This window comes from Notolabrus celidotus, chromosome 21 (genome assembly GCF_009762535.1).
Source record: "Notolabrus celidotus isolate fNotCel1 chromosome 21, fNotCel1.pri, whole genome shotgun sequence".
Taxonomy (NCBI): Eukaryota; Metazoa; Chordata; class Actinopteri; order Labriformes; family Labridae; genus Notolabrus; species Notolabrus celidotus.
Window position 1 is genome coordinate 24,542,757 of NC_048292.1, and position 16,164 is coordinate 24,558,920.

A 16,164-nucleotide genomic window follows, 5' to 3' on the forward strand; every position below is an offset into this window, starting at 1 on the left:
AACCAGTCATTGTATTAAGGGATGTTGCAAGTTATTCTTCTATAGTTGCTTAGAAAGGTCGAGGTTATTGGACTCCATTATGTCCTTTTCAACAATCAACAAACTGTCAAAGATCACAATATTTGGTCAAATAATGAGAACTCCTGTCGTATCTTGGTCCTCTTTCGGTCACATCCTAAACTCTGTACGATAGTTCAGCCTGCCACTGAGTATATTTACTTCTATCAGACTCCACTGCAGCCACTTGAACTTTAAACCATGTCAGAGATCTAAATGATGTTAACTCTCTCCTTGTACATCTTTCTAACTGCTCTCTTTTTCCCTCTCTATCCGTCACACTCCTCTTTCTTGTCTCTCCGCACTTTCCTGTCAAACACACACACACACACACACACTGATCTAAGTCTGTTATTTTTGTTTGGAGCAGTTTCACTGGATAGATAGACACAGAGACAGCTAACGCTATTTTTATCTTCCTCATGCTACAATAAGCAAGTACCTCAGAGGAGTCTCGTGATACAGCAGCTATTGTTAGACTACACTGCAGGGATTTTTGGGGCTCTGAGGAAATCTTATGCAAAGCTACAGCATCACTAACTGCTCCAATCATCCAGCTTGATTCAGTAGATTGTACTCAAATGGAGTTTATAATGCTGCTAAATCTGGTTTATTTCTGCACTGTGGCACAGTTATGTCATATATGATGACTGTGGTAGACTGACAGGGTTAAAGATAAACATTGATGACAGTCATTAGCTGGCCTGTCTCTGGGACTGCAGGGTTTTAACACTCACTTCATAGACTCATATATGTTGGACGTTTAGATGCATGAAGAAAATACCTCATCTATTAAACCATGAGTGTAAAATTCAAAGTTTTGCTTGAGAAACTACAAATTTACTCTCTGGCTTGATTACAGGAGCAAATGCAATGTCTGTTGTCAGTTTTTAATTAGCCAAGTCAGTGGTAGAATGCATCTTGTTTAAATATTGTGGTAGTCATGTTGATGTTTTAAGCTCTGATACTTTTGTAAGTAATAAGAGGCATATGAATCAAACTGCAAGGACCCTTGAGATGCCCCTTTGGATCATGCCGCTGTTCCCCTCTTTTGTGTGTTTCGGTGCTTGCTTATGCCCTAGATAATGGTGTACTGTTTTAACCCATAACATTTCACTTTATATATTTTATGTATTTATTTCAATTGATTTATTGTTTTTCATATCATTTATTTTATCATTATTATTTTATTCATTTGTTTTTATTTCATTGTATTGTAATGTTTTGATATTAAGTTGTATTCCCTCTAAATGATACCATGGGTGGGGGGTGGTGGGGGATTATATTAATCAATATATGTCATCACTGTGATTTATTACTGTTGCATTGAAAAATTCACAAATAAACTTTGTTTAAAAAAATAAATACATAAAATATTGTGGTGGAAAGTGAACTCACACTGTAGGATTGTCCTGTTAACTACACACAACTAAAACTCAAAATGTTGTGCTCACACTGTGTGAGTTAAATCAGACATATTACAATTGTCAATAAAGTTTCCGTTCAAAACACCTACAGACTAAAGTCAAAGTCAGTAAGAGTAACAGTAAGAGTCATGATCACGTCTGTCATCATTATTAAAACTGCAGAAGCTTTATTCAGGGAGGATTAATGGTAGAGTTGTTGACATAGTTTGCATTAGCTTGCCCTTATGTCCATAATGCTATGACTAGGTGTGTATCTTTGTTGTCCATCACGCAGAGTGTCACCATGGTGCTTTCAGGTGCTGTCTGTTTACCGTTTTATGCAATCACGACAAAAAGCTCTGGAGTTAGGGAATCAGCCTGTGGCTCTGCTTTCACTGTTTGAGTAAACTATCAGTTGATCAAATTTCTATCGTGCCAGAAATACACCCACCTGTCTGGAGCACCTAATTGGGCCATGATGGTCCCCCTTGACACTGCACAACAAACAATGCTAGATCAAGCTGTAATCTGGCCTTACTTCACTACCAGTTGCACACTTAAAAGGGGTCCGACACTTTGGAACAATCTGCCCGAGGACATCAGATCTGCTGAGTCAGTGATCTCCTTTAACCCTCCTCCTTTTAAAGTCTATTTTAGGCAATATATGCCTTCCAAACCAGCTAAGTGCAGCATAAAAATCTGGGCAGCAGGTGTCGTGTTAATTTATCAACATCACTTCATAAAAACAAAAACATTAAAAATGTAAAATATAATAAACAAAAATCTATGTCATGTAAAACTATTGTATTTATATTTAGGGCTTTCAATGTACATTAAAAAAAGTTTTACCATAAATTTTAATGGAAAATGAGTGAGTTATCCTCTTTGAACCATGATCTGTGAGAATTAAAGAACACCAATGGATTAAATCTTGATTTAAATGGTCAGTCATGCAGTTAAAAAATAGATTAAAGAAAATGTGTCTTGGGATTTTTTGGGGTTCTGACACCTTTGGATAATTTAATATGCCCTGGGTCAAATTGGCCCAGGAACATTATTGCTGTTTCAGAAAAATGAACATAACAGGAGGGTTAAATCTCTTCTGAAAACATAGTTTTACCGTAGAGCCTTTCCTGATTTTATCTGAATTTTATTTTACTTTAACCATTTTATTTTCATATAATTTAAAAGCATTTTATTTTCATTGTTTTATCTTGATTTGTGTGATTTTATGAACTGCCGCCCATGTAAAGCACTTGTAACTGTTTTTTGAAAAGTGCTCTACAAAAATAAATATTATTATTATTATTAACTGTCCATATTGGCTTCAGTTTGCACAGTGTACGCTTAACCTGCCAGAATCAAACAGTCACGAGGACATTAGTTGTTTACTTTTTTAAAAGCTGCATTAATTTTTTCAATTTGAAGCAATATAACAAGCTACCCTACACTGTTTCCAAATATTCACTCTCAAAATGGTAAAGTTTGAGAGTTAATAGTCAGTGATTGTCCGTATAAGACAGGTTCTCACTTCTGAATAAACTCTGTGCTTTTAGTCAGGGGTGGTGCATGATGCAGACAAGTAAGAGGATGAAATGATGAAGTTTTTTTGCAGTGTTATGAACACAATCCACAATATTAATGCAGGAGTCCACATGAGAGAAGGACAAGTTTCTGTACATTATCAGCAGTGCCATCAAGCCCACAATCCAAAACACTCACATTGTGATCACAACACAACAAAAAATAAGCTGAAAACGCTATAACAATCTTTCACTAATAGAGACTCCTTTACACTGAACATAGTCATTTCTATGAGTTATAAAAGAACAAATGTAGTTCTGCTTTAAAAATGATCTTACTTTGAAAATAAATATATGAAAGCATGACTCTGCTAATACGATGCTTTAATAAGCAAAGGTCAGAAGGGATGTGATGCTGCAGTTTGCTTTGCTGTGTCAGTATTAGAGTAATCTTTATGTGTGTGTATGTGTGTGCGAGAGAGAGAGAGAGAGAGAGAGAGGAGAGAGAGAGGAGAGAGAGAGAGAGAGGAGAGAGAGAGAGAGAGAGAGAGAGACAGAGAGAGAGAGAGAGAGAGTGAGAGAGAGAGAGAGAGAGAGAGAGAGACAGAGAGAGACAGAGAGAGAGAGAGAGACAGAGAGAGACAGAGAGAGAGGGATGTCATCCCCATGTAAGACCCTGTGAACATGCAAGCTGCTCTCTGCTGATTAGGAGCGACAGATGGGAGGATTTCTGCAGCGGTAGACACAGACAGAGGAGAGGATCCCGTGATCCCGTGTGAAGATGACAGTGTACCCTCCCTCTCTCTAAACAAACACACAAATACACACATCAGGGCACACACTCAGACACGTGCATAAAGCATACAGTGCAGGGAAACAAGGACAGGCTGACTCTGTTTTTTAAAGGAGAAACTAAAAGCCATCCTGTTTCCCTAAAGAGACCTTTTACAGATGCTATTAGTGTGTCTATCCAGCATCTAGCACCTTAGAAAATAGCTGAAAAGGCTGAAACATCTGGAGATCCAGATGTTCTCGTGCCCGAAAGCTGCAAAAGATTCCAGAAAAACTTCTCTCTTAAAACACCAATTTCTTTTCTCACACGTTACACTGGCCTTGATTCACATTTGTCGAGGAATGTTACCTCTTTGATTTCTCTGCTCCCCGCAGGCTTCACCCAGCCACTCATATTAGGATTATTTTGAACTTAAATAACTGACAAAGATGATTGTAACCTAATCTTTATTTTCACTGTTATAAGTTAACACAGGTATAACAGAACTGATCCTTTAATTGTTGTAAAGTATTCACATGATCAAAAACATTTATTATGTCTGCTTTTCATCTTACTATCAATCTAGCACACAAGTGCTTAAAAGAAATGGTGTTTCTTCTTAATAGTGTGCAAAAGAAAGCCCGACACCTCAGCTTCAGTGGAGACTAGATTCAGAAATGTAAATCCATCTCTCTTATTTTCCAAATGCAGCACTTTCCTTTGTTTCAGTGTAACAAAACTTCTTGAAATATTATTTATCATTTGCATTTGAGAGATACAAATCTGCAGGTGAAAGAATATTCAGGGTTATAAATTAGCATTTGAATGAAAGCAATGCAATACTGCTGCATTATAATTATGTGTTTTAATTAGGATCTAAATTTTATCTGGAAAGTTGATCAGCCCTTATATTATAAGCAGCAGCAGCAGCAGCAGCAGCAGTAGCAGCAGCAGCAGGAGCAGCAGCAGCAGCAGCAGCTGTATTTAATTATAATTATCTTTCATAAAGATTCACACATGACACAGGTCTGCACAGTTATCTACTTACTTTCACCTTAGAGATATTCCATGGTAAGTTCAGTTTAATTGCTACTTTAATTGGCTGTCATTGTCACAGGGAGTATCTTTTGCACAAATTCATAACAACAGGCAGATTTCAAAAGCATTAAAGGTACAGTGTGTAGAAATGGGAATACTTAGCGATAATTCTCACTCCTCCCTTGAGGTGAGGGTTGCTTTCGAAAACACAAAACTCCTGTGATGCATGATAAGCATGATCCTCCATTTTTCAAGTCTTATTGTCAAAATTGTGTATCCAGGGTTTTTTTGGGCACAACAACAACAACCACTCTCCTCTTCCTCTTAAAGTTTGTCTGTTCTGCTAAGGTACAAACATGGCGGTGCAAGATTGCGGCCTCCATGCAAGGGGTCACTCTAAGTCAACAGATACACAATTATTTTTATATTCAGGTGATTAGACACTAATCTTAACATGCTTATGACTATTATATTCAATTTCTACTAAGTCTGTTCTGCTGAATGCTGCTTAATTCAACACACTGCAGCTTTAATTGGTGAACCAAAGTATAAGCGGTCTGTCATTTTAATGTTCGGTGTCTAATGGAGTTTGAATATCAAGGCTAAGAGTCTGTGCAAATCCAGCTGAGATTAAACTGAGTCACCGCATTAGATAGTCAAAATTTAATGTCCACATGATTTTTTAAAAAGAAGGAAACATATCCATGGGGAGTTGAAATGTTCTTCATGTCGGGGCTTCTTCGGTTCAGTGGTAGAGTGGGTCGTCTCTCAATCAGAAGGTTGGCAGTTCTATCCCAGCTCCCATAGTCACATGCAGAGGCGCCCTTAGGCAAGAGACACTAACCCCTAAATTGCTCCTGGGTACATCAGGCCCTTACACACTGCAACTCTTCAACAGAGCAACGCCATCATTACACCATTCTACATACACACTGCAGCCTGAAACGGCTTCATATTGGTGTCCCAGTGTGGGATTACACATTGCATTACAGGGTTACGGAAGCACAAGAGGCATGGCTTGTAAACACACAGCAGGAGTGCCACATACACACACACTTTGATGTGCAGGTACATACAGCTATTAGCAACTGTACTCATCCCTTTTGATAATATTAACGCTCAGAGTTCTGCATACATTTGTAGATTTAGCGGTGGGCGCGTTGTACCTGCTTGCAAGCAGACTAAGGCTGTTTCTAGATTTCCTGAAAGGTAGTTGGAGCAAGCATTTCCAATACTGCAACCGCAATCATTCAGCCTCATGTGTCATCAGAAACCAATATATTTAATCACTGACTGTCTCCACGTTTTATACAATTTATGGTTTTGGCTTTACTTTTGGGGATGTATCATGTTATCCATCTTTTGGTACAGTCTATAGGCCAACACTGATTACTTTTCCTGTTGTTTTTTCCTTTCATAGATCTATCTGAATGCGCTGCCATTTACACACTTTAATGATTGAGGTCAAATGAGTCCAAGGCCACTACTGCGGTTTGGGGAATAAGATCCCATGTGCTTATCTCTTGGGATCCAATCTGCCACGATGCAGTTTTAACCTAGGTGCAAGCAGGGTCATGTAAGACAAACTTACACTGTATCTAAAGATTATGGGCAGACGGGATGTTGTGATTGGTATCAAAGATTAAGGATTAATTTGCTGCAGCTGAGCAGATCCTTAGCTCTCTAGCTGAATAACAGATGCTAGCAGTTAACACTAGCATTGATTTACATTGCACATATGTTTGTTGTAACCGACAAACAAACAGTTGATTTCAGTTAGACTGACTGTCCTTGGTTTTTTCAGATAATGTAGCAAACATGCTAGCAAGCAGTTTTCCATATTAAGCAGACATGAAGCAACATCAGCACATTAACACTCTTATTTGAGGCCAATTTAAGTCCCATAGTCACTGCACTTGGTCCTCTGTTTCAGTCCCTACCAGATCTTGATAATAGCATGTTACTCTTTAGCAGCTACATGCTCCACTATTATTACCAGAGGCCTATACGAGCTAGCTCATCACACCCATAGATTGTATAAAATATGGACATAGTTTCCGTGCCGGCACCCATCTGTTTCTGAAGAGCTGTTTTGAGGCCAACTGTCGGCAGCGGCCATATTGCTGCTGTTGAGCGATTGTGACGTAAAGAGGCGGCTTTGAGCCTCCTAGCCAACAGCTACACTGTTCCCGCCTGTCAATCAAGTCAGCTGTGCCTCTCATTGGAAGACTCGTAATCTCAATATCTTTGAAATTGCTGCGTTAGAAAAAAATCTCCCCCCCCCCCACCGTACAGTATGTGCCGATGAAGAAATGAACTATCCAGACTACACTGGTCTTTTGTACCAGGCTGCAAACATGTTTATTTCTGCTGTAAAGATCTGCTTTTTTGAATTGGTGTGTATGTGGTTTCCGGTACTTCCGGAGCCCACCTCAAGCGGATCCTCGATGAACTGCAGTTTTTAACACTTCCGCGTTGGACCTTGTACTTTTAGACCGGAGGTTGCCGCTTGATCACACCCCAGCAAATCCTGCTACATACAGCTGGTGGATATGTTTGCATGCTGTCTGATGTTAGGCAGGTTGAATACAGCAGATTTTATGGAGCATTTGTATTAAAAATAGCTCCTTGCCAAAGCTGCATGCTAATAAGAGTGCTATAAATTAACCTAAACAGTAAAGGTTGTTAGCACATTGGGTAATGTATACTGTGCATGAACAGTGTTTTCTGAAAATGTACATCCAGACTGATCCTAATCATCCTCACACACAAAGACACAAACATACACACACACACATACACAGCCACAAGAAAAAGCCTTTACCTCCATAAAGGCAGATGAAATATTGAACATATTACGTGACAGTGTGTTTTAAGATTCAAGCTGAGTTGGTTTTTTTATTGGCTGTTGCTATGCTGCGGCAGGAAACTCGTCCCCAACGTTACTAAACCCAGAGACAATTAAGAAACCCACTCCTCCCTGCACGTCAACAGAGACGAGGAACAATGATGCCAGTGTGGAGAGTACAAACAGAGCTGCCCCGATGGAGTCCAGCATCAATAAAAAATAGAAATAATGCCAAAAAGATTGGTAAAGTGTGCTGGGCTGAGTGTGTTTGTGAGTGGAATCTATATTAATGTGCAGGCGGTGTGTGTTTCACACAAAGAGAGGGCACTATGTCAGCCTTGTGTGGATATGTTCTTGTTGACTCCATGCTTTATTTGCTCATTCCTGCTGCTTCGACCCCATTCAGAAAGCCCCTCTGTCATTGTGGAAACAGTTGGTTGCCAATCAAAACCAACAGCAGCCAACGGGGTGCAAGAAAACCTCTGGAACACCAAACCTGGCAACCCAACACCGCTAACCAAACATCCAGTCTCTGTATTCTTGTATTAAACCCTCCTGCTCGTCTCTGTCAGGGAAGCACTCAGAACAGGTTGTGATTAAATAAAGATTAGGCTCTCTGCATTAAAGATTCAGACGCACACATTCACATGCACAGAATGAATGAACAAGACAAACACACACTCGCTGGATGCACACTTATAGGAGGGCACATACTGTCTCTGTCATCTCTGAGGTCCCACAAGGCTGTACTCACACAACATCCTTGGATTAGTAAACTGCTTGGTGACGATTCGTCTACTTGCAGCTTCATGGACCCCAAATTTAAGACCTTCTTCATTATAACATCATAAACCCTTATCAAGCAATTAAAGGGAGTACCTGTTGACATAAAGCTGCATTGATGAAGATGAAGTGCAATACATTATGGAATTTGAGTGACTTAGGGTGCTACTGAGGGTGAGCTATCCAAGCCTTCAGTCTTAGTATGGCTAAAGCTCCATTTATCAGTATTTGTATTTAATGCAACCCTCTCTTCTTGGTGAGAACCAGGTCCTGCTGTCATTTTGCCTTTTCACATTGATATTGATCTCGCAATGGCACCACTTTGGTGTCACAGTGAATCATTTCACATTGTGTCATGGTGTTGTGGGAGCACGAAAGGTAAACACATAGCGGGAGCTCCACATACACACACACACACACACACACACACACACACACACACACACACACACACCCACACACACACACACACACACACACACACACACACACACACACACACGTAGTGCCGTTCCATCGTGTCTGCTCCATCGGCTCACAGCGGTCCCACCTGGCCTCTCTGAAGCCTCTGTTACTATCGTAGTGCCAGCACAGCAGTGGGACCACTTGGTCCAGCCGTCACAACTCAGTGATATCACACTGTAGGCCATGTGTTACAGAGGTGTAAATATCCTGCCTTTAACGGGGAATATGAAAGGGCTTTAGATTGGAGAACAAATCTAAGTTCAGAAAGATCATGTTCAGATGTGTCTACCTTTTTTAGTAGCTATTGCAGCATACTTTTAAAGATGCTACAGGCATGTTTGATGCAGTGTAAAGATGTAAAGATGTAAAGATCTGAACCAACCAACTATTTGTAATTACCATCTTTTAGTGTTATTTTTTAGGCTGTCATGTCTCCTCTGTGAAAAGAGCAAAAAACTGGAAGGAGAGTGGAAAAGAGACAAGAAGGGAATGGAACCCCGGCTGCCAGGTTTGTAGTTTCTGTACTTTGGGTGCACGATTCAACTGCTCTGCCAGACCGGCATCCGAACCACGTGTTTATCTAGTGGTTTTTAGTACTCTCTTTTTGTTGTCCCTGGCAGGTCGTGGGAGAAAGTATTGAAGGAACTTTGTCATATCATCACCTGACAGACTTCATAACGCAAACCTGGGAGCATCATATGTTTATTTATTGATCCAGCTGACATCCCGTTCATTTTAGCTCTGTTTGGGTCACCACCTACTCCTGCAGGAAATTAGCAACAAAATATTCCACCATGTTTCCCAGTTAGTTGCTAACCTTGGTCTGGCTTCCTTCATGTTGCTTGTCAGGTTAAGTAAATCAAGCTCTCTGGGTGGAAACACAGAGGGTGCAAGCAATGAGACAGTTGTATGGCGAAATCATAAACCAGTGAACTGAGAGATGCTAAAAGGCTATGCTAATCCTCATTTCATATTACACATATTTATTTGATACACTGTTTAAAAAACAGTAGCTAGCTTAATGCTGGTAACCTGAATGTGATGAGAAAACTTCCCTTTTCTTTGCAAAGTCTCCACTTCTTGGATTAAAAATGACTGAAACACTCAGTTTTATATCAGTGATACATTTTTATCTTTGGTTCTTTTAATGTGAAAGCAGCAGATATTCAGCAGTGATGAGATGTACTCTGAAAACAGCTGCTGAAACAAGAAAAGAAAGAAGCCCTGCAGCTTATTAGCCAAACAGACAGAGATAATATACTTCTTTGCCTGTGCCTGGTCAGTTTTGGATAACATGGGTTAAAAATAAATATCATCTGAGTTTGACTATACCAGTCACTTAGTGTCTGAGTTGAGGTTAATGTCTGATGGCGTTGTTGGCTGATTGCTGACTTGCCTCATCTCCATTCACCCTTGCGTTCTTGTCTGATTCGCTCTGATTCTTCTTCTTGAGTGTTTTTTTTTTTTGGTCCCTTTACTCCAGCTGCTCCAGTTTTATGTGATCTGCCCTCCAACAAACATCAAGACTCACTGTCCTCTCCATCAGTGGATCTATTTCTGTGGCACCTCAGCGAGGCTCCGTATCACAAATGATTACCTAATCCCCCCAGGCTCTCCCTCTGACTGCGCAGTGGGTGTGTTTCAGAGAAAACCTCTGTCGTCTCGGCCGTGCATTAGTGTCTGTTTCCAGTGAGCCCCAGAGGCTCAAAGAGTGTCATTAATGTTGACACATATTTGAGTGATTTTTTCTCAGGTGTGACCAAACACTGACCACATGGCAAAGGTTAAATCCTGAAGGTGATGGAGTTGTCCTGAAACCATCAGCTTTGGTTGGAACTAATGAGGATAGTCTATCCAGTTAAAAACAGCGGGGAGGGGGGGACTGATTTTAAGCTACCTATCCCTTGTTGACAGGTTATCCTCACTGACATGCCTCAAGGAGTAACATTGGTCTCTAAAACTTTAGATGAATGAGTTGAGCATGCAGGATTACATGCCATGGAGACAAGAGATCTTATATTCCACTTTTCTTTCTTGCGTGCTCGTCAACAGAGGCTGTCACTTTGTTTCTGACGGAATAAGTCATTTAAAATTCTTTGTGGTATCAAGAAAAAAGTAGAGAAAGAAATTAAAAATTCACACAGCAGATGGATGGAACTCATTGGTACTTGTTCTTTCACGGATTATAATGACAGAGAAAGAGCCTTTACCAGGGGTTCCTGTCAGCTTTAAGACATTGTTTTTAAAGAGAGGAACGTAGATACGATAGTATTGTCTTGCTTCTTCAATTTTTTGCCCTTAACTTACTTTGCCATAAGGCACTTTCAGTTTCAGAGTGCAAATCTCTCCCACTGAAACAATGTCCTCTTCTGTCTCAGGCTTCCCTTACGGCCAAATTCCCCCAGATCTGTGTCCGGTCCATCTCTGAATCCGTCACGGCACCAGATCTGATTTCTATTCAGGTTTCTATTCTAGTTAATGTGTGAACTCTGGATCTGCTCCGTTGCAGTCCAGCTGCGTCTCAGATCCGGCAGGTCAGATCAGAGACGCAGAGGTTTATTTTCAGAATAAAACACACTGGGCCTGATCTACTAAGATCCCAAATAAAGATCACTAATTTGCGTGTGCAAATTATAATTTTGCACGTGTTATTTCTGGGCATGCTGCGGGTTGATCTACTATGACTGTGTGTGCAAATGATAACACGTTTGAAACAACCAGGGCCAGAAAAAGTTAGGCGTCACTTTGATGAGGACAGTCGCCTCACTGATGCAGAGAGCAACTTTCGGGTGAACGTTTCTAATGCCTGTCTTGACATCATTATCCAGCAACTGTCCCAAAGATTCACCAGCTTAAATGGAACTGTGAACATGTTCGAGGCAATTCACCCCAACACACTGCTGCAAGCACGAGATGAGGAGTTACACCAAGCTGCCTGGCGGCTTAGTGAGCACTACAGTCGGGACATCGCCCCCACCTTCCCTGACCACTGCTTTTTTTAGAACCTCTTTCAGGGACCAGATACCAAAGCAAAAGTCTGTTGCAGATCTGGCAAAAATGCTCATTGTCAACCACCCAGCAGTAACTTTTGCATTCAGTGAGGTTTGCACCGCCCTCCTTTATTTTTGACTCTTCCCATCACCGTTGCAACTTCTGACCAAGTTAAAACTAATTAAAACCCCTTGATGAGCACGGTGGGACAGGAGAGACTGAGTGGACTTGCCATGTTGTCCATTGAGAATGACAGATCAAAGAAAATGGACATACAGCACATCGTGGACAAGTCCGCGGAGCTTAAGGCTCGTCCAAACAGTGGTGAGTAGGCGAGTACTTCATATTGATTTTTTGTTTGTATGTGAACATGTGGGCAGCTGTGCCAATTTGACTAAACTTTATAGCTGTTGATACAGTGGCCATACGTGCTCTCATTAGTTGAAAAAGTTAAAATGGGTATCAGAATGATGCGGTCGCTATCCGTGGTGCTGAACTGCTTTGAATTTGTGTTGTTTTATTTATTTATTTGTGTTGTTCTCTTGGTTTGTTAGACTTCATGTCCGTTTGATTGACTTCAAAATGACATAACTGTGTGTATAAAATGTAGTAATGCTTATAAGCCCCGCTGTTGCGGGCATGTGTATGTTGTAAAGCGATGTTATGATGAGCTTTACAGTGACCGCAGCCACTTGTCCGTAACGCTGAGCCAGTTTGCACCTGCCTTTCAAACGTGCACACCGCCCACTATCAGCTTCAGGTTTGATAGATCACATTGCGTGTGCTAAATGATTACATTTGCATCTCCTCCCAGTATTTTGCACGTTTTGATGATCTACATGTATTCTGCATGTTCATGAAGGCAAACACGCTAAATGGATAGCGAGTGCTATTTTGCTCATTTGAAAGACGCAATCCTCAGTGCTCCCGGTTAGTACATCTGCTTATGTGGGCCATCAAGTTTTTATACAGGCAAACCTTTAGTAGATCGGGCCCACTGTGTTGTCACCAGATCGTATTTCACTTAACTACAACAACAAACCGTCATGATGAGCGGAGCCAGGCCTGGAGTCAACAGGTCAGAGGTTTTCAGAGGACCAGAAAAAAAATATGGATGAGGAGAGGAGGAGGAGGATATTTATTAATGCAGTAATTACCTAGGGCAAACCTTGGTCACATGACTCCAGCTGCTCAGCGGTCTTGCTCCGTGCTGCGTTCCGAAAACTCAACTTATGAGTGTAGACCATAGACTGTAAAAAATATGGACGTAGTATCTGTGACGTCACCCATCTGTTTCTGAACGCTGTTTTGAAGCCAATCGGCAGAGGCAGCCATATTGCTTCTGTCGAGCCACTGTGACGTAAAGAGGCGGGCTTTGAGCCTCCAAGCCAATAGCTGCAGTGTTCCCACAGTCAGCTGTGCCTCTCATTGGAAGACTAGTAATCTAAATATAATCGAAATTGCCGCGTTACAAAAAAATTCACCCCCCTCACAGTGAGAGGACATCGAGAAATTAGCTATTCAGACTACACTGGTCTTTTGTACCAGGCTGTAAACATGTTTATTTCTGCTGTAAAGATCGGCTTTTTCCCATTCATGCGTATGTGACTTCCGGTACTTCCGGAGCCGGCCTCAAGCGGATCCTCGATGAACTGCAGCTTCTAACACTTCCGCATTGACTCATATTTTTAGACCGGAGGTTGCCGCTTGGTGTAGACGGATGAGAGAGCACAGAGTGGGACTGCAGTGGATCAGAGACGGACCAGACACGGATATGATGGAAGTCCCGTGTTAGGGCAGGATGGATCCAGAGGGGAGGCCAGGGGTGGCAATCTGATAGGACAACCAAGTGTCACCCCCAAATCCTAAAGTATGATTGGGTATTTTACTTGTCAGAGGTGGGACTTAAGTTAGAATAAACTTTTGAGGCTATGTTGCAACAGAGAGCTAGTAGCTTTTGTTTAGATTTAGTTCTTGAGTTTTGATTTTCAGGACTTGTGACTTGACTTGGGCTTGTACACTGAAGACCTGGACTTTGGACCCAAACTCGAGCACTGACTGCAATAGGACTAGGAAGATAGAGAGGAAGACTCAGACTTAATTAATGATAAAGTTTTGTTGTTTTTGCTACAGCTTTGTTTATAAGGCCCAAATATTTCATACAGTTTTAAGCCGCTGGCCTTTGTGTTCACATATGCGGTCATGTGCCGTCTAGTTCAGCAATAGTTGCTGCATGAATGACTAAAGAGGTGCAATGAATGGTATGTTACACTTTCAAAGATTTTACAGATATGATTTGTGGATATATAAAAGGTAAATAAAGGCTTTTAATCATGTGCACACATTGTTCATGCCACCATTGTCAAATACCCTTATTTAGCCACATCAGTCCAAAATTCCAGATCCACACCAGCTCAGGGCTTTCTGATCAGTTTTTAAATGCACAGGCTTGAATAAGCCACACAGTGTAGAACAGGTTTGTAAGGCAGAGACTAGGAATGAAAAAGGAACATTATGATTATAAGCCTTTTAGTTTGGGTTTGCAAGGTTGCACGGTTCAGAACAGACTTCTGGACGTGTGTTTGTCTTCACTGTCTCTGTCCTTTCAACCTTCCTGCTCCTTGGTTGTTCCCATCCAGCTTCCACCTCCAGAGCGAGAGTATAAGGCCCATTTAGGACTCCCCCTCTGTGACTTTGTTCAGGAGGCGTTCAGCAGTTTTAAGCCGTGGGAAGTTAATAATGAAGTTGAGTCACTGCCAGCAGCCATATTGGATTGACGGGCAGGCGACAAAAGGAACTCCTTGTCCGAAGCTCGCCAAGCTTGCAGGGCTCAGGAGTGACGATAGTGTGTGTTGATGACAGAAATACCCCTGGCACTGCATGTTTGCACATGTGTTTGTCCTTGCATGGACATTGTGTGTGCACAGAAAGTCTTGGGAGTTGTTGATGACTGCAGAAATTAAAAAGTGTAATTTGATGAACTTGTCAAGACTTATTATTTCTTCTCAAAGAAAAAATCTTTAAGAGAATAAATACACGTTTCTTGTTATTAGACATCTCTATATGTGCTCTGTCTTCAAAGAACAGGTGCTAATAGGAGATACTTCAGTCAGTAAGTCCCCTGATCCACGCTTGAAAAAACAAAAACCTCAAATAGACAGAAGTAATTGGCTTCAAGATACACTAAACTCTACCTATTACCAGTGACAGTGTGTATCAGCATACCTGGGTGTTAGCGTGTCATTAACAGGATTCCTGGCACTAGAAATAGCCTGGAATAGACAGAGGTAATTGGCTTTACCTGTCCGCTAATCAGATTAGAGGCATTGTAACATTTTATATTTATGGTTTAGGTGTTTGGCTGACGATCTTGTCTAAAGAGACTCGTAGCGTAGAATAAGCTGCTTATTCTCAACGTAAAGAAGAATCTAAAACTGAACATTGGTATTGATCTTTCAGGATAATTCTCCTCTTGGAAGCTCAAAGACTTGTTTGCTGTTGCTGACAGATGCACACCGTTGCACTTCATTTTCATGAGAGGAGATTATTCCATTAGACTCCATGGGCCATGAGTCCATCATTGTTTTTTTCTTCCAAAGAGAGCTCCAGTAAAGAAAATTAGAACACTGACATCAAGGATTCCCTGTAAACTCCTGCAGGGCCAGATTAAGAAGGAGACTGCCCTCAAGGCAACTAATATGGGCCTCTTGAGGGATTAATACTAACAGCAGTCCTTACTCACTCTGGCGAGGTTATCAGATTGTGTTACCGTGTTAAAGGTAAGGCTTACAGCTTTACGAAAGCCAAAATTACCGCTGCTCATCAGCTGCCCGCCAGATTATCAGCGTGAGGTTGACCAACTGCAGCGCTACACCTGCTTTCTTTTTCACTATGAAGTCTGTGAGGAGGTAGCCCGAGGGAGTTTTGAAGCAATGTGACAAAAACACAGTAAATGTTGTTCTTAACTACTTCCTGTAAGCAACAGTGATGCACTTGGATATCTACCAAGAGATTTACATCGTTGTATGATTTTTTTAAGCTTCAATTTTAATTTTTGGTCTCCTTTATTGATCAGTGTGTGAAGCTAAATCCCTTTACTTATCGTATTTCTGTACATTTTCACTGTAACCACTAACTTACGTTAGCCACAGTGCTGTGCAGTGTGGCTTAAGGAAAGGCACTTCATGGCTTTGGTCCTGGCTCACAAAATAATTTCTGTCATGTTAGCATGCTATTTTTAAAATTAAGCTTAAAGCATCTCTGTGCACACCGTATGTATGA

General features: G+C 41.1%; 1 protein-coding gene across 2 annotated transcripts in view; it reads right to left on the reverse strand.

The window, feature by feature from the left end:
- Positions 1-16,164, reverse strand: part of zgc:162331 (uncharacterized protein LOC793007 homolog) — a 51,831-nt gene that overhangs the window by 5,331 nt on the left and 30,336 nt on the right. The window lies entirely within an intron of this gene.